This window comes from Hypanus sabinus, chromosome 20 (genome assembly GCF_030144855.1).
Source record: "Hypanus sabinus isolate sHypSab1 chromosome 20, sHypSab1.hap1, whole genome shotgun sequence".
Taxonomy (NCBI): Eukaryota; Metazoa; Chordata; class Chondrichthyes; order Myliobatiformes; family Dasyatidae; genus Hypanus; species Hypanus sabinus.
In genome coordinates, this window is record NC_082725.1 from 16,866,133 (window position 1) to 16,887,333 (window position 21,201).

The following is a 21,201-nucleotide window of genomic DNA, read 5'->3' on the forward strand; positions in this document are numbered from 1 at the left end:
GATCAGTTCTGGGATAGGGCAGCTAAAGACATTTCCCGCTGCAGAGTAATAAGATCTACAGTTATCACCTACAGCCCTGGGCCCAAAGAGAAAGGAAATTGGAAAGCCCACAGAAGGCTTGCAGTAATTAATCATCATACCATGAAACCTGTCAAAACAGTTTCTGAAGCTGATATCACTGTCAATTGCAGCCAGCACCTCACCATCTGTAATTGTTTAAAGAAGCATTCACTGGGGCTGACAGACTTAAAACTTTATTTACATTTTTTGAGCCACACAGTTTCTGAATAATTAAACAAATTGGGTGGATTTTTTTTGTATTATCGCTGTTTTATAGCATTGTTCTGTAATGGCAAGAGCTAATAGAATTTTCTTTTCACACTCGGAGCTGTCAAGTCATCACCACACAAAAATACCTTCGTCCGTAAATAGTTTCCAGTCAGATCAAATTAGTTTATTATTAGCTGTAGAATTTACAATGACATCAGTTCATTGCTGTACAAAGAACCCTGAAAGTGCATATTACTCCGTAAAAAGACCAATACTCATGAGGTGGGATGCACATAGTGATCCTGTTCAAGTCCCACCCCTCCAATGAGTTGGCAGAATGATTAGGAATCTCATTTAACACCAGTGAAGGTCACACCTCACGAACCTGTGACTTTATAGATGTCTTGATGACACTTGAAGGGATGGGCATTTGAAAACCCAGTTATATAGCCTGGACTGACTTGACACAAATCAGGTTTGACTTTACACTGATCAAAACTTTATAGCGTAACGGAGGCACAGTTTCACCCAAATTGAATTTGGAAGTCAATGTGACAGACTCAATGGTTGCAACTTCACACCTGCTGTAGTAGATCCACAGCTCATTGCAAAACAAAGTTTGAAAGGTCACAGAATCCAGGACTATATATTTTAAAATTTAAATCTGTCATATCACTACTAACAATGAAACTGAAGCTGCATTCGCTTACCACTCTGTTTACATTGAAGGTTTGGTTAATGGTAAAATGATTGTGTGTGCCTATGCAAAATTGGTACCATTCCATCATTCCTTCGTTCCTCTGTAGCGAACAATATTGAAGAGTCTGTGCACAACATTATGTACATCTATTGAAAACAAATGAGAGGGGAGAACAAAGCTTATCAGAAATTGTGTGTTATTTTCACACTTAGAAAAGCTGAAGCATCACTGGGATGATGCTTCCTCTATCTTCCTATTCATTTTTGTAATCTTTTGTTTTATTTACTATTCCAGTAATTTGCAAGTGATGTTAGATCATGTCTAAAACAGCAATTTAAACAGGTTTGAAATTAGTCACAGCAACTCACACAGTTACAGACACAAAATGGAAATAATTAAACAATCTAAATGCGATCTTCAATGTGACTATACCAGGAGTCTATGAAGATATGAGAGCCAGACACACTGCTGACATGAATCTCAAAGCCATCTTAGAGATTTCATAAATTCCCATTCTTATATTAATATTTTGCTATGGCTACCATGTAGAATTCTTTTAAATTAAAGTAGATCATATGTTTCTACCTGTATAATTTAAGCTTTTTTGTAAAAGGTTTACATTAATTTACAGGAGGATTGCAAGCAAAACTACCTTGCTATTTGTACATGGCTTGTATCTTGGTAGATGAAACGATCAGTTTTTCAAAATCATTTACATTGGTATTATTTAAACATTTCTCCTGTCTTCATTTTTCTGGGGAGTAATTTTTTTTCTGCCTTTTTTTATTGTTTCATTGTGTGGTCATTAAAATTCTATGAACAAAAATAGAATTTAGCATAATACTGCACATATTAGTAACTCCTGAATGAGTCACATTTAACTCATTTTGTTGTTCTTCCCATTAAATAAAGGAAAGACTAAAATCCCATGAAAAAATGTTTAATGCTTTAAAGACCCAGTGACCTATCCAAACCCCTTAGGATTAGTCTGGAAACTGTGTGTGATTGAAAATTATTATACCGACCTAATTAGCATAATGATTTCCCACCTCGTCTACTTCTTAGTTGTTAGCCATAAACTCCCAGAGGTCCTTAAGTATTTTAAGCTTGTTAATAATCATTAAGGATGTGCAGTGAACTGAGTAGGAAATGAACTTACCTGGGCCCTGTAAGATTAACCCTTTCCAATCTAACCCAGTCTATACTACATAGCTGAAATAGATATAAACAAGCAGTTACCAATGTATAGTTGACCTCTTAATTAATTTTTTAAGAATTCTATTAAGATGCAGGGCAGAATAGACCCTTCCTGCCCTTCGAGCCATGGAGCCCAGTAACCCACGATTTAACCCTAGCCTAATCACGGGACAATTTACACTGATCAACTAACCTAGATACCAGTACGTCTTTGGACTGTGGGAAGAAACTGGAGCACCTTGAGGAAACCTACGCAGTCATGGGGAGAGCGTGCAAGCTTCTTATAAGCAGCAGTGGGAATAGAGGGCAGTATCCTACATAAGGTATTATTATACAGTATATTTATTTTAACTGTATTTATGGACTCTTGGGATACTTGCAACAAATAAATTGAAAATTTGGTCCTGACAGAGAAAGCTCTATTCTTACTTTCTGTATCTGGTTTTAGTGAGAAAAGATCCACTGAGTCATCACAGCGTGATATATTTGCGTGAATACCTATCTCCCTTTGTTCATGATAAACACACACTCGACAGTGATAATAAAGAGTGATAAATATAAGTGGAAATTGAAGAACTTGCCCCCTGAATAAGCAAGACTTACTTTGTGTCTGGGAAAGATGCATATACAATATATCATACACACGGACGAGCCCACAAACACACACACACACACACACACACACATTCAATCATTTTCAGTTGTTCAGTTTTAGGCCATTCAAAGGACACCATATAATAAAATTGACTGAATTTATCTCAAATGATATCCTTATTTTCTTTCTTTGAGATAACTAGTGGCTTATTTTGCTTGTGCAAAATTAGTCAGTGCATGAAGGGTCAGGGCCAGATTTGCCACTAGTACACCTTCCACCTCCCCCAAACTTTGATAGTTTTAATGAGCCTTTCCTAAGCAAAAGTAGATTAACTGGATTTTAATATCTTTTCTATGTGATGGTTATTGGTGATATAAATATAATATCATTAAACCCAATAACTCTAGTTATTACCTTAAATAATTGAAAATGAATGAAAAAAGCAGAGACTAGTATATGGTATTTTGTTAAGTCTGAAAAGTTTAATTTTTAATGACATTATAAATGAAACATTAATGCAGAACCTGATTATAATTCACATTAAAAATACAAAAAGGGATAAAAATAAATGTATGCACCACAGAATCTAAATATTTGTCCATGTAGCAGCCGCAGTTGTGGTGTGGCAGTACAGATTAAAATGCGCAATGTGTTATAATGGTGTAGACAAAGCTGATCTGCCTCTTTCAAGGAAAATGAGAAGTCTCTGCACTACGTACATTATGATGCCAGCATTTTTTTTTTGCAATGGTAATGGGAAAAAAATCTCTGCCTTCTTGATGCCTACAATATCATTGTGTGATTTCGGTATTTGTGTCTTGTATGTATTTTCTCTTGAAAGGGTAGTGAATTTGCTGTATTTTCAGTAAAGTTAATCCTATTTTAAAACTGTCCCATTGCATCTTCAGTGCTAGCGGAAGAGTCTATTAAAAGGAAATTCATTGGAGGGAGCATTGTCTATGGAACTAAATTGCCTCCCTATTTATGCCACAGTAAGTACATTGAGCATAAATACATGCATTGATTCATACAGCAGGGGATGCAACAGTGATTTTATTTGTGACACCAGTGGCTCATTTAAGATTATATTTGGTAATGACAAAAATGTAAAGGCAGCACCACTTTCCAAATAAATCATCATGTTGATTTTTCCTTTGATTCCCCCCCCCCCCCCCACACACTTTTCTCTCACCCTTCCTGAGGTTGCTAATTCACTCATTGCAATTGTCCCAAGGATGGCAGTCATCTTCCACCATCTTGACTATTGCCAAAGTTCTCAGATGAGCCTCGATCAAGTTTATCAGGAGGTTGTTAAGCAGTGGTTTTGTCTTACTTACCCTGTGACAAATGTGTGCATTTTCAGTCTATGATGTTGCATAGCAACCAGGAATGGTTAGTTGGATTGATTTTCCTTTGCTTATTTTGTTTTCATGGTAGCCATCATTGAAACAATTTTTGCAAAAAATCCCCTCCAAGCACGATGAGCTGCAAAAACCATGAAATTCATAGATAAATTTCTTCAAATATAGGTGATGGAAGTCTTAATTCAACAAGAAAACAACAACTAACACAGAAGGCAACATAAAGTTATTGTCCTGGAATTGTTGTTGTTTGAAATCTAAAATGCAGAATGCTCGAAATACTCAGCAGGTCAGCTAGCATCAGTGCAGAGAGAGAGAGAGAGAGAGAGAGAGAGAGAGAGAGAGAGAGAGAGAGAGAGAGAGAGAGAGAGAGAGAGAGACAGAGAGACAGAGACAGAGAGAGAGAGAGAGAGAGAGAGAGAGAGAGAGAGAGAGAGAGAGAGAGAGAGAGAGAGAGAGAGAGACAGACGTAGTATAAAAGTTAAATTTCAGGCCAGTGATATTTTATCAGCAATAAAAGCAAAATATGATTTAGTTTAATATCGTATTCATTAACTAGCACCATATAAATTGAAAGACGGAATAAATCTCTGGGCAGTGGTCAGCTAAAGGTTATGTAACATTTATTTGGTGGTAATATGTCATTACAGAAATGTAATTCCAAAAGTCTTGCTGTGCATGTCTCTGCAGATTTCTCTCCTACAACCTTTATTTCTTCCTTAGACTATCCATAACCTAATATTTTACTGACTTTGCCAGCTGAATTCACCTCAAGAGAGAGAAATTTACAATGCAAAACTTTAATCTACATAAAATATCAAGCCAGAGGTAGTATCTAGCAAGATACTGTCAGCAAATGTAGACGAGGCTTGACCCAAAAGCAGAGCAACAGAGACAATTCAGTAAATGATATTTTACTAATAAACTGCAAAATAACAAGCCACAAGGGGCCACAAAACAAGAGAGAACAGATACTAAACATGACAAGGCAACAGGGTAACTGAAGGCTAGAAACAACTGGTTGAGGCTGGCTGGTTCGTGTAAGTGAACAGGAATAGTGGATGAGAGCTGGATTTAAATGGAGTGCACGTGATGTATTGGAAATGAAAGGTAAGTTAGCTGGGTGAAGACTGCGAGGAGCCAACCTGTGTAGGCCCGACAGGGCATCACCTCCTATCGTAAGCACTCAATGACCCAGGGCAATCCGGATGTGTCCGGTACCCTTCCCAGTCGAGTAGGTACTGCACACCCTGTCCACAACAAGGAGAATCCATCAACTGGCAAACCGTGATCACTGGACTGCCTTCTACCATCCTAGGTTCAGAAGATACAGGCTCAGCTGGGTTGAGTGATCCATGGACAATGGGCTTTGTGCAGAACACATGGAAGGTAGGTGTGATCCTGAGGGACCGTAGCAGGTGGAGGCACGTTGGGTCCAATTTTGAAGGGTCCAATGAACCAGGGTGAGAGCTTGTAGGAATCAGTGAGCAGGGAAGGGCTTTGGTGGGCAACCAGACATGGTTGTCAGGCCGGAGTAGTTTGGCTGGACAATGCCAGTGGTTGGCCCAGTGGCAGTAGGCATAGTTTGCCGCTAGAATGGTTCTGCATGTCCTCTTCCAAGAACTCTGCCAGCAACAAGCCAGGGCCCTGTGGACTGGACCTCCAGTATTGGCTCCTCTATAGGGAACAATCGGGGTTGGTAGCTATGAAGCACTTCATAAGGGTGACAGCTATGTGGCAGAGGAAGTGTGTAGATTGTAAGACATTCTAGCTCAGAGAAGACACTTCTTCCATGTGGAAATGTTAGAGGTGGCGAAGAATTGTAGAAACTTCTCTACATGCTGATAGTCTCTTTCTAACTGACATTTAGCCAGAGGACAAACTCACTGAGGTGTGGGGGGATTGCCTGAAGCATGAGACAGATTGTGGGTCCCAGTCCAACACTCTATCCTGTGGGAAGCTGTAGAGGTAAACTTCATGTTGGAGAACCAGGTCTACCGTCTTGGAGAACCAGTTCACCACTGTCATGAGTATTGTGACCCCATTGGCAGATGGCAAACCCATGACAAAATCCATGGCAATGTGAGATCATGGTCAATGAGGGACTGGCGGGGGCCACAGGAGTCCAGAGGGCCACTGGTTGAAGGAGTTTGACTGGGCACATTCAGTGCAGGCAGGGGCGTAATGACATGCAACTACAATCATGGTGGGCCACCAAAATCCAGGATCCGTCATGCTCCTGGATGGCCAGGGAGAAGTGAGCATCTGCCCGCAGCTTCAGAGCACATGCCTGTTGGCACATACCTGTGATTGTAGGGATGCCAGCTGGAGCAAGCTCATGCTGCAGAGACTGGTTCTCCAAGTCCCAGATGATAAGGGTGAGGATGGAATAATGGGCTGAGGATCAATCTCCATTTCAGCTGGATTGAAGTGTCATGACAGGGCTTCTGCCTTAATGGTCTTGGAGCTGAGTTGGTAGGAGATTGTGAGGTTTTTTTTTGCTCGGTAAAGAGTCCCCAGTGAGCCTGACATGGGTTGAGTTAGAGGTCAGTCCCGATCATGAAAGCCTCAGCATTTCCCATCAGACAGTCTCCTGTCCTCCAAGGTCCATTTAAGAGTGGGTAGCTCCGTGTCTCCTACTCCGTAATGGCACTGCATAGAGATGAACTTGTGCGAGAAGAAAGTGCAGGGGTGTATCTTTCCATCAGGTTCTCACTGGGAGAGGATGGCCCCAGCACCTAGGTCAGGTGCATCAACTGCTATTACGAAAGGTCCAGAGGGGTTTGGATGCCAGGAAATGGGAGCAGTGGTGAAGCACCTCTTGAGTTCTCAAAACAGTGGTCCATGCCAGCAGACCAGGTTATCTGCGAGGTAGGTGATTTGGTGAGGGAGGTGAGAGAAGTGGCAATTTGGGTATAGGTCCTAATGAAATGGTGATAAAAGTTGGAGAAGCCCAAGAAACACGGTAGCTGTTTGAGGGAGCATGGCCATTTAACAATAATGTAACGATTACATGTACTTTCTCTAGGTCCATAGTTGTGCCTTGGGGTATATAATACAGGAAAAATACAGGAAAAAAATAACCAGGGTATGGAACTGACATTCCTCTAACTTGCAGTTGAATTAGTTCTCAAGAAGAAACTGAAGGACTGAATGGATGTGACTGATGTAGTTTTGGGAATTCTTGGAGAAGATGAGGACGTCATCGAGGAGGACGAACACATACCTGTATAGCATACCCTGGAGAATCTTACTGTTAAAAGTTTGAAAAATAGCTGGACTGTTAGAAAGACTGAAAGACATCATGATGTATTCAGAGTGACCAGATGAATCCATGTAGACTACAGGAGGAATGGAGACAGCTAACTCCTACTGATATCAATGTATCTGGGGTTGAGAGGCTGAACTGCTTTAAGTTTTTCAGTACACACATCACCACGGATCTCACATGATCTGTACATACTGGCTGTATGGAGAAATAAGCACAACAGTGCCTCTTTCACTTAAGACAGTTGAAGAAGTTTGGTATGGGCACCTAAATCCTAAGAACTTCTCTTCAGGGGCACAACTGAGAGCATCCTGACTGGCTGTATCACTGCCTGGTATGGGAACTGTACCTCCCTCAATCGCAGGACTCTGCGGAGAGTGGTGCGGACAGCCCAGCACATTTGTGGATGTGGACTTCCGACTATTCAGGTCATTTACAAAGACAGGTGTGTAAAAAGGGCCCGAAGGATCATTGGCGACCTGAGTCACCCCAATCACAAACTGTTCCAGCTGCTACCACTCGGGAAACGGCACCACAGCATTAAAGCCCGGACAAAAAGGCTCCGGGACTCTGGGGCAGCCTCTTCCACCAGGCCATCACACTGATTAATTCATGCTGATACAATTGTATTTCACTTTTATATTGACTGTCCTGTTGTACATAAATTATTATAAATTACACATGGCACATTTAGACGGAAATGTAATGTAAAGATTTTTACTACTCATGTACGTGAAGGATGTAAGTAATAAAGTCAATTCAATTCAGAGAAGGATCCTACGCCAGCGGGGTCTGGGATGGATGAATGGGTCTGTGCAGCAGTGCTTTGCTACTGCAGCTTTGTGTCTCAGGAGGAGAGAGGGAGAACAGACAACTTTGGGGAGAGGTGGTGTCCAGGAGGAGGTCAATCATGTTGTCTGTGAGGTGGTTGGTTGTTTACTAAAGGTGGTAGCTAAGTCGCAGAAGGAAGTTTGGTGAGGTCTAGGGTTTCTTCCATCTCCAAGGACTTACAGGATGAAGTCAGTTGAGTTTGAAGGCAGGTGATCTGGCACGTGGGTCTCCGATTCAGCAACAAAACGGATGACCAGGCGAAGTGAGGTTCATGAGTGGACAGCCAGGGGTAACTCAAGGTGAGGGGAGTGTTGGGCAAGTCGATAAGGAGGAACTGGATGGACACGCAGTGCTCATGCGCGTAGGCCATGTGCACGCGCTGACCTCCCAATCCCCAGGGAGTGTCTGTCAGTGGCTGTGATACAGAAGGAGTGAGAGATTGGCTCAGTAGGGAGTCAATCCTGCACACGCAGAGTCCGGTCCAGAACGTTGGCAGCCACACCAGGATCCACCAGAGCCTCCTGTGTGCAGACAGCCATCGGGGTGTGGAAGAGGACAGGGAGTGGAAGCTGTGATTGGTGCTGTAAGGAGAAGCTGGGGGGAGATTAGCAGATAGAAGGCTTCTCGTCTCTACTTGGTGGCGTTTTTCTGAACGTAGGGAGCATTTGATGTGTGGGTGAACGGTGGCACAACAGTAAATGCACAATGTTTCTCCATCTCTGGGTGGGGAAAGGGGATTAAGGGAGCTCTTCCCAACTCCATTTGTTCTGGAGGCATTGACGCTGAGAGACCTGCAGCCTGATTTGGGTCTGGGAAATGGACTAGGGTTCTGGCTGATGACCTGGAGGGTTGTTCCTTAAGACGCTTGTCAATTTGGAGGGCTAGGCTGACGAAGCTTTCAAGGTTGGTGGGCATTTTCAGAATAGACAGTTTATCTTATAAGCATTCCAGCCGTACTCTGCTGTGAGGGTCCTGAATTCCAAGCGGTAATCCAGCACCGAGTGAGATCCTTGCCACTTGATAGAAAACCCAGTGCATCTTGGAGGTAAAATCTGAATATTAGTTGCATATAGAGGTGTTGGTATCCCAGACAGCGGCAGATCAGATTAGAGCTCGCGCAGTCAAGGGAAAAATGGCAAAAGTTTGACCCAAGATCAGAGCAGCAGAGATGATTCAGAGGTGAATGACAACCTTAATAATAGACTGCAAAATAAGAAGCCGTGAGGGGTCACAAAACACGAGAGAACAGAACAGGTATAACAGGCAGCGAGCTAAACTTCAGGGCAAGGGAAGGAAAGTTCGGAGCAACTGATTGAGGTCAGCTAGTTTGATGAGTGAACTGGGGCCACTCCGCATCCATTCTGGGCCCAGTACTTTGAGTTGCAACTCATCATGAGACTGCAGTTTTAGGAACTCCTGCCAGGACTGCATGTTCAACAATTACAATTAAGGTTCAAGATTAGCTTAATTTGTCAATATGTACTAAAACATCGAAGCATAGAGTAAAACCTGTCATATGGTCAACAACCAACACTGCGCAAGGATGTGCTGGGTGCAGTCTGCAAGTATCACCATGCGTCTGGCACCAATGTAGAATAGACACAGCGTACTACCTGTAACCTGTACATCTTTGGAATGTAGGAGTGAGTGAAGCACCAAGGAAAATGTAAATAGTCACAGAGAGAATGTAAAAACCCCTTACAGGCAGTGGCAGGAATTGCACTCCAACAGCGATGGCTGATGCTGTCAGGCATTCCACAAACAGTTAACACTACCGTACCATACTTCCAGGCTGACTTCTGAAACCAGGCCTCGTTTTGTTGCATAACCATAATGAAGTCCAGGAAGCACATCAACTATGCACACAAGCTGGCTTGCACAACCTGCGTGGAAAAATATTGCTTCCGAGGACGCTGCAAGAAAGTATTCAATCCTCAGAACTTTCTCCACCTACGTGTTCACTGGCTATAACATTTCCAATTCAGGGAAAAAGAGATGCAATTTTTGTATGAGATTCCTTTACACTATTATTCATTACAATAAATGATCAAGGAATTTATTTCTTACTTGCGAAACGTTCATCTGTTAATATTGCTGGATGCACTCTCGAGAGCTCACAATATATGAGTTTCTTGGAACAGTCCTAAAGAGTCAGCTAAGCTAATTTAAAATATTTTGCAGTATTTATTAAATATATCAACTATAACACACATCATGGATCTTGGTCTTGACAATATGAACCAGAAACTTTGAATGTGAAGGTATCGTTCTTAAATTTGTTCTCCTTAGAATATATTACTGATATAGTGGATTCACTAAAACAGTGGGCCTCAGAGATTTAACTAACAGACAAAATTTATCAAACCCAGTAAAGTTATCCTTTATACACAAACCTACTTTCTCAGCACATCTCCAAAATACTTTCTGCATTGTTGGAACTGGGCTGCTATTAAACCACAAAATGTAAATAAAACTGAATACATGTCTTCAGATTTTTATTTGAATTGGGTGTGGAGAACTCCATTCCATAGTATTCTGTTTTCCATTGGTGCTATTGATAAGTTTGAAACTTAAACATGTTTTATCACTCATATTCTTGACTTTAAATATTACTTCTAATTAATCTCCAAACTGAAAGAGAAATTTTACTCACCTAGGTGAAAAAAGCATATTGGCGTTATCACTACTGAAATACTAATTTATCTAATGTAGAACCTGTTGAACTCCTTACAGTGATAGAGGTCCCATGGTTCATTATTAGTGTATGATGGAGTAAGGCTTTTGAATCTACTTGATCATTTGGAGATAGCTGTACTCAAGGTGAAGTGACATTGTAGTATTGCAATAATTCACTAAGTCTTAAGTCATTCTTTTGTACATAACAGCCAACTTTGCACTGTAGAAGAGAAATTAAATATCATGTATTATAACTGTAAAATACAAGAAATACAAATTTCATCACAATTTTGATCCACTTGCCTGCTGGAAGAACTCAATAGGTCAAAGAGCATCTGCTGATGAAGAGGAACTTACATTTTTAACAAAATGAACTTTATGCATATTGAAATATTTATAAGAATAAACTGTTCAATTACTTTACTTTCTTTACATTCATAGTCAATGCTTTCCATACTGTTCTATTGCATTCATATACATTAATAGCACTGCGATCACTCATGTGCCCCCCTGAGCTGGTATATTACTACAATATTTGAGGGACTTCCTCCACTAGCAAAAGCCGATGTTTCGGGCCATGATCCTACATCAGGATTCACTCTGGAAAGGAAAGATTGCTGGGATAAAGAGAAGGGGGAGGGGTAGAAATGAGGCGAAGACTGAGGATGGATGCAGGATGATGGGTAGAAACACTCTGAATGTTGGACTTTGATAAGTAAGGAGGGGGATAATGAGGGACAGATAAAGAACCAGATGGGGGAGAGAATCCATTGGAAGAAATGTGTAGGTGGTAGGTGGGTGGAACCAAGAAAGGAAGTTGGCAAGGGAAGGATGCAGAGGAGTCCCTTTTAACAAAACGTTGTTTTAGTAGGAATATATGTACTCAGTTGCCTCTTTATTAGGTAAACCTTTTCATTATTGCAAAGATCAAACCAGCCAATCATATGGCAGCAACTCAATGCATAAAAGCATACAGACATGGTTAAGTTGTTCTTCAGACCAAACATCAAAATGGAGAAGAAATGTGATCTAACTGACTTTGACTGTGGAATGATTGTTGGTGCCAGATGGGGTGGTTTGAGTATCTCAGAAACTGCTGATCTCCTGAGATGTTCCCATACAAAGTCACTAGAGTTTACAGAGAATGGTGAGAAAAACAAAAAAAAAACATCCAGTGAGTGGCAGTACTGTGGACAAAAATGCCTTGTTAGTGAAAGGTCAGAGGAGAGTGGCCAGATTGGTTCAAGCTGATAGAAAGGGGACAGTAACTCAAATAACCATGTGTTACAAGAGTGGTGTTTGGAACAGCATCTCTGAATGCACAGCACATTGAACCCTGAAATGGCTAGGCTACTGCAGCAGACTCCCATGAACATATACTCAGGAGTTACCTAATAAAGTGGCCACAGAGTGTATTTATCCAATGTGAAAATGCACTATGTTTTAAATGACAGCATTCTCCTAAAAAGAAGCTGCTGGGGTTTGCTTTTACTTCAGGGTGAAGATAGCAGAGTACTACATCTGAAGTCTTGTTGCACTTTTAACTTTCACAGCACCCTGTGGAGATGTGAGCATTTAGACATATTAGTGCAATAAATTAAGTAATGTTTAATTTCACTGAGGATGAAAGGATGAAATATGGAACCATCATAAAGAAAGAACTGAGTCCACAGGTTTGTAGATTTAAACATAATAATTGATCTTGTCTCAGGAAATGGTATGAAAATAAAAAGGCAAAAAAATGTGAATTCAGGTTTACACTGAGATAAGCTTTGAAGAATTCATAAGAATCAGACTTCTGTCAGCTTTGTAACCTGTCATTTCCAGTAGTTTTCTGCTGAAACTATTAATATTAGAACTTTTAGGTGTGTTTCTTTGATGTGTTGATAGATCACATTGTTCTGACCTGGTCTCCCCACCTCTCTCTGAATGTGGAGGACTTATCTCGTAGGGCTGAAGACATGCAAGTTCTTGAAATTTTTTTCTTAAGTGAAGATATTAAAACTTGAAAAAAAGGACTTATATGAAGTGAAGATATTGATAAAACTGAAAAAAAAGACATAAGTCTCACACGAGGAAATCTGCAGAAGCTGGAATTTCAAGCAACGCACACAAAATACTGGTGGAACGCAGCAGGCCAAGCAGCATCTATAGGAAGAAGCACTGTCGTCGTTTCAGGCTGAGACCCTGTTAGTTTGTTAGTACTGACGAAGGGTCTCGGCCCGAAACGTCGACAGTGCTTCTCCCTATAGATGCTGCCTGGCCTGTTACGCTCTACCAGCATTTTGTGTGTGAAATTTATAAGCCTTCTGTTTCTGTGTCTCAGAAGGCCAGACAGCCTCTATGGAAAAAAGTACAGTCGACGTTTTGGCCTGAAATACTGACTGTACTTTTTTCCTTAGTGGCTGCCAGGCCTGTTGAGTTCTTCTGTTGTGTTGCTTGGGTTTCCAGCATCTGCAGATTTTCCCTTGTTTGTTCCTGTGTCTGCCTGTTTTGTAAGCTTGCATACCTAGAAACACATCTTTGAATTGCAGAACGAGGAATGCTATATTATCATCAGCATGTTATCTTCTATATTCAATATACAGTATGTCATCATATGATACGTTGAGACTCTTTTTCTTGCAGGCATTCACAGTAGTACAAAGAACTACAACGGAATCAAAGAAAAACGGCTGACAACCAATGAGCAAAAGAAGGCAAACTGTGCAAATAAAGGATATTCGACAGATAGATAAAAAACAAGTAATTAAATGAATAAATGAAAACTGGGATCCTGAGTTGTAGAGTCCTTGGGAGTAGGTCCGTAGGCTATGTTCATAGTTCAGTGTTGAGGTAAGTGAAGTTGTGCAGGCTAGTGTAGGATAGTTGAAGGGTAATAACTGTTGCTGAATCTGGTCATGTGGCATATAAGGCTTCTATGCCTCCTTCTTGATGGCAGCAATAAGAGAGCGTGGCCTGGACGGTAGGGAGATGTAGACAAGCTTTTCACTGTATGTTAGTACATGTGACAAAGTAATAAACCAATTTCAATTCTAATTCTTCAGTAAACTCAAGCAGGGCTGGACATTCAGAGTTAGCAAAAATTTATTTTATACCGTTGTATAAACATAAAGTTCAATTGGAAAAAAAAGCATTCAAAAGAAAAGCAGCTTACTGAATAGTTTAAATGTACAGCAGTGTCTTGCATCCAATGTTAATCATTCAGGCTTAATAAAATAATTGATTATTTTCTAAATCAGCAAAAAAAAGTAGAATTGAATTTGTTTAGAGTTTTTCAATATTAAATGGAAAGGCATATTGGAGTAAGGTTTAGATCAGGCACGATTCTACCTAGTTTCTCTTCACTGTAGAATCTCAGTTTTGCAGTTGTCAGTGCTGCCGCCTCATATTTTCAAGGATGTGAGTTTGTTCTCAATTCTAGAGCTGTTTGAGCATTCTTTATATATTCACCCCATAATTCCAACTACTCCATGTTCGACCCATATCCCAACAATGTGCTGGTTGGCAGCTTAAATGGAAGCTGTAATTCACCCCTTTTTGTTTGGTTAGCAGGACAATCAGAGCGGGAAACAGTTGAAGGTGAAAATGGATTGATGCAGACTGGTGTTAATGGTTCACGTGGTAGCCATAGGTCCTGTCTGCATGCTCTTTGAATATAAGCATTGCACTTGATGTATAATACAAACATACAAAACTCACACAAAAGGAGTTTCATTGTTTCTTGTGAAACTTTAAACAGAATGAAGTAAAAGGCAGTAATTTATTCATCAGCTTGAGCAAATATTTTCTTTCCCTCTTGAAGAATATTGATTGTGCAAATATGCAGAGGAGCACAGCTGGCCATGTAACTAAAACTGAAAATTAGTATTGCAGCTAATTCTCGTTGCTGAAACAATAAATGCTGACAAAGTATGGAGTAACATATGCTCCATCGTTTAGGAGTAAATCTATCCTCAATCTATGTGCTGTTCTGTGAGACCATTCTGAGTTTGCATCACTTTGCTTTGCTGTAGTTATGCTAAGCCACAAGGTATGGACATTATTTTGACGTTGGCGGAGATGACATGTGAATGACGTTCTCCTTAGTGAATAGTGTTATAAGTACATCTAATATAGAAACTGAAAGTGAGAACTTATTGCTATTTTATCCTACTCTGATAAGATATGGAATTGCAAATTTCAGATAGAATGAACTTCTAGGTTTCTATTACAATCTCTAATTTAGCTTGATTTAATTGGTCCTGATAAGGGCCTCAGCCTGGAATGTTGACTCTTTATTCTTTTCCATAGGTGCTGCCTGAGCTGCAGAGTTCCTCCAGGATTTTGTGTGTGTTATAATTCAGCTTAGCGACTATTACATAGTATGGTGACTATTAAATATTAAGGTGATAGAGGGATGGCTGTCTCAATGGCAAAATACATTTCACACTTATTGGCCCATTTCCAACCTACTGTGAAGCAGATGAGGCTAGAATTGAGTTGTCAGACAATTTGTGACATGACCCTTCCAGTGAACAGAAAGTACTCCCACCAATTCCAGTTAAATAAATATCCTTTTCCCAAATACTGAAACCAACATTCCTGAAACCTTACCCAACTATAAACTAAGTGAATTGCTGCAACACGCTTGGGTGGCACAGTAATGCAGCTGATAGGGATGCTGCCTTGCAACTGAATCCAGCTTTCTGGTGTTGTCTTTGTAGAGTTACATATTTTCCCCTGGACCAGTTTCCAAGTGCTCCAACTTCTTTCCACATCCTAAAGCTTGGTAAGCTTGATGATTAATCTAAATTGTCTCTGTTGTATCAATAATCAAAAATGCCTGGAAAGAGTTGATGGCAACGTGGGGAGAATAAATTGGTTTTAGTGTTTATGTGTTGGTGAAAATACAGTGGCTCAAAGGGCCTTATCCGTGTTGTATGTCAGAATCTGATTTCTTTACGTTGCTCGTGTTATTCCATTACTCACGAGTTCAAAGTTCAAAATAAATTTATTATCAAGTACAAATATGTCACCGTATATATACAACCTTGAAATTTATTTTCTTGTGGATATAATCAGTAAATCCAAGAGCCATCATAGAAACAATGAAACACTGCATCCAAGAGGATGGACAAACAACCAATGGGCAAAAGACAACAAATATTTCAAATACTAAAAAAAATAAGTAATATTGATAATGTGAGATGAAGAGTCTTTGAAAGTGAGTCCATAAGTTGTGGGAGCAGTTCAGTGCTGGGTTATTTCTGCTTGTATTCATTTGCATCCAAGTGATTTTTAACTTCTAATTGTCCTTGATTACTCATCTATACATATAATTAACTAATGCAAATATTAAAAAGTTTTCACTCCATCAGAGATTGGTGCCAACGCTAACAAAATGACATGTCAAAGATTCAAAATATATTTATTATCAATGTATGTTTGCAGTATGTCCCTGAGGTTTGTCTACCTGCAGATAGCCAGGAAACAAAGAAACACCCAATGTGCAAAAAAATCATGCAAATAAAAAAAAATGAGTAAAAATCACACAGGATATAAAGCACCAAACCACAGAGGCCTTGAAACAGACTAGGAATGTTCAGTTTAGTTCAGTCCATTTCAACTTATCATGGTGTTGTTTGTTGACTGCAGGAAGCAGAGCAATAATCAAATCACACAAAATAGCAATTAAGAAATAAGTAGCCAGAAACCAGAAACACATATAACATGAACTACAGAGCCAAGTCCATAAACCACATCGACTAAACCTTGCCCAAGACCCAAGTGTCTGGCAGCAGTAAGCAAGAGGGAGAGAGAGACCAGTCAAAGCAGGAAGACAACAGTGAAAACTCGCTCGCCTTCTGCTCTCATCCTCATTGATTTCAGTCTTGCTCAAAGCTTTAATCAGGAAGATCTGTGAGAAATGGAGTTGATCATTGGCTTGGGTCCCACCTTCAGGCTTCTCGGCCTGCTGGCCACACACTCTGCTCCAAACCTCACCCAACTCCCTTGGGGACAGCAAAGCCCCAGATTGCTCGGTCGGCTTGAAAGCACACCATCAAAAAATGTAAATCATAGGTTCCAGTTTCATGCAGCTTAGTAGTAGACTCACATTTGAAAAAAAAGAAGTAAAAGAAGTAGTTCTGTGAGCTGTCTGCAAGATGTCGCTGTTGGTCACATTGCTTTCTGATGTCATTTTCCAGAAATGTGGATCCTTTTACCTCAGTAAGATTTGAAGTAATCTTTGTTTGACTGAATCTATCTTTGTGCTACTGTCTGTCACTGCATTTATTTGACTCCGTGGAATGCTCTTGGTACATTAGAACCAGACACTAACAAGAAATAGTCCTGTTAGGTAGAAAGGGAAAATGTTTTGAGAATGACAAGCCACTGGTAATCTGACTTTCAAAGTCCTCTTCAAGTGCACTTCACAAACATAAAATGTACAGCACAGCAACAGGCCCTTTGGCCCAAACTATCTGTCACAACTATCCCATTTAATCAATCCCATCTGTCTGCACGTAGTCTGTATTCCTCTATTCCCTGCCTGTTTATGTCTCTGTTTAAATATGTCTTAAACATTACCCTTAGGTCTGATTTTGTCACCACTTCAGGCAGAACATTCCAGGCACCTACTTTTCCTTCAAAAGAACTTGCCTCATAAATTTCCTTTAAACCTTCGCTCTCTCACTTTAAACTTTTGCCTTCTGGTATTTGAAATTTTCAAACTGGGAAAAATCTTTGACCCTATCTATGGCTGTCATAATTTTATGTACTTTTTGTGGTCATTTCATTAGTTACAGGAAATGCCTGAGCAGGTAGCCACTGAGTGTATCACTATGTATTTGTAGTCATCTGCTACCGTTGCTCATCCACCTCAAGGTTCAACATGTTGTGCATTTCGACATGCTCTTCTGCACGCCCCTGCTGTGATGCGTGGTTATTAGGGCTACTGTTGCTCTCTTCTCAGCTTGAATCAATCTGCCCATTCTCTTTCATTAACAAGGCATTTTTGCCCACAGAACTGCTACTGTTAGGATGTGTTTTTTTTGTTTTCACACTGTTGTGTGTGAAAATCCCAAGGGATCAGAGGTTTCTGATATATTCAAATCACCCTGTTTGGCACCAACAATTGATACATGGTCATAGTCACTTAGAGCAAATTTCTTCCCCATTCTGATGTTTGGTCTGAACAACAACTTAATCTCTTGACCATGTCTACATGGTTTTACGCATTGATCTGCTGCCACATGATTGGCTGATAAGACTTACATTAACAATCAGATGTACCTAATGAAGTGGCCATTGCGTGTATTTCTATCATGTCATCCCTCAGCCTCCCACACTCCAGAGAAAACAATCCATGTTTGTCCAACCTCTCCGACAGGTAATACACTCTACAATCCAGGCAACATCCCAGCGAACCTCTTCTGAATCCTCTCCAAAGCCTCCACCTTCTTTCTTCATATCTGTAGGGAAATAACAACATAATGCACAGTAAATGTGGCCAAACAAGATGCTTTATACAGCTGTATGATGACTTGCCGACTTTTGTACTGAATGTCCTGGCCACTGAAGACAAGCAGGCTATATGCATTTGTGTACAGCCAATCCTTTTGTGTTCCCTCTTTCAGAGTTCCCTCTTTCAGAGATCCCTCTGTACATCAATGCATTTACAACATACTTTCCTCTTGCATTTGACTTCCCCGAGTGCAGTACTTCATCTTTGCTCAGATTAAACTGTATCTGTATCTGCCATTTCTTCCCACAATTTTCTATATGATTTGTTCCCTGCTGTATCCTTTGATGAATTTCTTCACTTTTCACAACTCCAGAAATTTGCGTGTCGTTTGCAAACTTACTAATCGGACCACTTGGATTTCATTTGAAGAGAAATATATATAGATGCTTTTGGACCTCTGATCACAGATCTCCAGTCAAAGGAACACCCCTCTATGACTACCTCTGTCTTCAGTGACCAAGTTAATTTTATCTCCAATTTATCAACTCACTGTGGATCCTAAATAATTTAAACATTTGCGACTAGCCTATCATGAGGAGCTTCATCAAGTGCATTAATAAAGTCCATGTTCACACCATCCACTGTCCTATCCACTCCCATCCACTCCATAATGTACTGGTTAGGCACAGGAGTACATTCAGCCAGAGACTCATTCCACCGAGATGTAACACTGAGCGTCATAGGAAGTCATTCCTGCCTGTGGCCATCAAACTTTACAACTCCTCCTTTGGAGTGTCAGACACCCTGAGCTAATAGGCGGGTCCTGGACTTATTTCCACGTGGCATGATTAACTTATTATTTAATTATTTATGGTTTTATATTGCTACATTTCTTCACTATTCTTGGTTGGTGCGGCTGTAATGAAACCCAATTTCACTTGGGAACAATAAAGTATGTCAGTCTGTCTGTCTGTCTGTCTGTCTGTATCCTCATTAATTATCTTCCAAAAAAAATATTTGAATTTGTGCAACAGGACTTCTTCATTCCCTAATAAGAGCATGCTGTCTCTCCCTAATAAGTCAATGCTTTTCCAAATCAAGTTCATGTTCAAGGTTAATTGTCATTCAACCATATATATGAATACAGTCAATTGAAACAGCGTTCCTCTGGGGCCAAGGGTCAAAACACAGAACAATCTCACACAGCACATATAATTATGACAGCAGAAAAACATACAGTGAGTGTCATGTCCTGTAGATTGAAGGTGCCTAGATGCTGCCCTGGAGCCATGTTCCTGCAAGAAGAATCTCACAGCAGTTCCTCATCTCATGCAAGTGCAGCCACAGACAAACACAATCAGGCATGTCTTCCATCAAGAAAATCCTGGAGGGCAGCACTGACAAGAGGGACCAGACCCAAACTGAGTATGGGATCCATCACACAGCCAGCTCCGGTGTCTCCTTCCCTGGTAGTCGCAAAGGGCATGAGGGCATTGTTCACTGAACAACCAAGGCAAAGCAGCTCCCCCACCGTCCGTCTCACCAATGAATCAGAGTCACAGTATTATGCAAGTATATTCTGTACCTAAGAATCTTCCCCAATAATTTCCCAACCACTGACATTAGGCTCCGCAGTCTACAGATCCCTGAATCTATGGAGAAGAATAAAAAGTCAAGGTTTCGGGCCGACACCTGATATAGCCCAAGTTTTTTATATATATACTTTTTATAAACTGTATGTAGTTCAGCTCCCATCCTTGATTCCCCTGTTTCTGCAGTGATATCATTTCCACTTACACCTATTTGCATCTTTACATTGGAAATGCAAAATGTATTTTTGCGTCTGCTTGAACAATGCCACATGGTGTGAATGTTGATGATATCTAAATATCCCTTGCATCCAGGCAGTGTGCATAGTTCTGTTTTGTGATTTCTCTGAATTCCGTCCATCCAAGAAATTGAATGATGTGGAAAATAATCACTTGATCCTGACATGACCTCTTCATTCTAGTTAAAACATTTTTTTTTACAACAAATATTGATTTAACAGCCATAGTATGGACAGTTTGTCTTCTAATCAATTCTCAACACCAAAGACACTCATCTAAATGAAACTGAAGTATTTCAGTATGTATCAAGGGGAAATGGTCTCCTGTCTCTTTAACAAGACAAAGCTGATCAATTGGAGAGAGCTGCATTCCCAGAATGCATTATACGTTTAATTTCATTTTGTCTCTCAATGCACAAGTTCAGCTGTTTACTTCATCTTTCCTTTGATGTTTTGTATAATGTAACTAGTGGACTGAAGTCAACTTGATGAGTCGGTGCACAGAAATCTTTTGAAGTTTCACCGTGTAAACATGCCTTCATTTGACATTAAATAAACATACAAATAAATGAAGTAAATGTTTCTTCTAAAGGACAAAGTGTTAATAATTAATAAGTATTTCATAGTGGGATTTATTTTGGCAGAACTACAAAGCTGTTCAGCCTAATCTCAGGGAAGGTCTAAGGAGGATGAACAAATTAAATCAGGTGATCAAGAAAGCATATGGTGAAATATTGATTAATGCATACGCAAACTAAGCAGAGATTTCCCGCAACTCCCAATTATCTGTTAGCTTTAGCATTACTACGTTATTTTTTATTGTACAGAAAGTTTGCCATGAATTAAAGTTCCTTAACATGAAACAAAGAGACCTCAAGTTACTGAATTCTGTGGCATTCCTGGTAGCTAATTTGAGGTTTTTACAAATGTTGTGAGATAAAACTTTGCAACACATTTAGAACTCTTTATGTAATGGCACTACAGAATGGTGTAGTGGCATCAGCACCGGACTGTGAGGCGAATGGTCT

At 40.2% G+C, this 21,201-nt stretch overlaps 1 long non-coding RNA gene across 7 annotated transcripts in view; it reads right to left on the reverse strand.

The window, feature by feature from the left end:
- Nucleotides 1-21,201, reverse strand: part of LOC132378323 (uncharacterized) — a 54,493-nt gene that overhangs the window by 18,809 nt on the left and 14,483 nt on the right. The window contains exons 2-5 of one of the 7 annotated variants that reach the window (XR_009506973.1): nt 18,260-18,352; nt 10,876-11,118; nt 4,100-4,247; nt 981-1,116 (exon numbers count right to left, since the gene is read on the reverse strand). This is a non-coding gene — a long non-coding RNA (uncharacterized LOC132378323). The other 6 variants (XR_009506975.1, XR_009506972.1, XR_009506974.1 and 3 more) reach the window with 6 other exon arrangements.